Below are 265 nucleotides of genomic sequence, written 5' to 3' on the forward strand. Positions count from 1 at the left end.
AAATAGGACTTGCGTTGGCAAAATTTGTTAATGCTCGACAGCCATCCTATTTGTAAAGTTTAATATATATCAAAACACGCTAGGGGGGCTGTCACCCCCTATTTGTTGAAAAAACGATATTAAATAGGTCAAAAGGTCATTAGGTACATTTTAACCGTTTTATGGAAATATTCGAACACTGTTCCTATTTATCAGTTTCAAACCTCACAAAAAATATTGTTAACACCAACACTTTGTTTTGCTGGAATGATAACATGCAAAAGAG

Source organism: Mizuhopecten yessoensis, unplaced genomic scaffold (assembly GCF_002113885.1).
Source record: "Mizuhopecten yessoensis strain PY_sf001 unplaced genomic scaffold, ASM211388v2 scaffold1595, whole genome shotgun sequence".
Taxonomy (NCBI): Eukaryota; Metazoa; Mollusca; class Bivalvia; order Pectinida; family Pectinidae; genus Mizuhopecten; species Mizuhopecten yessoensis.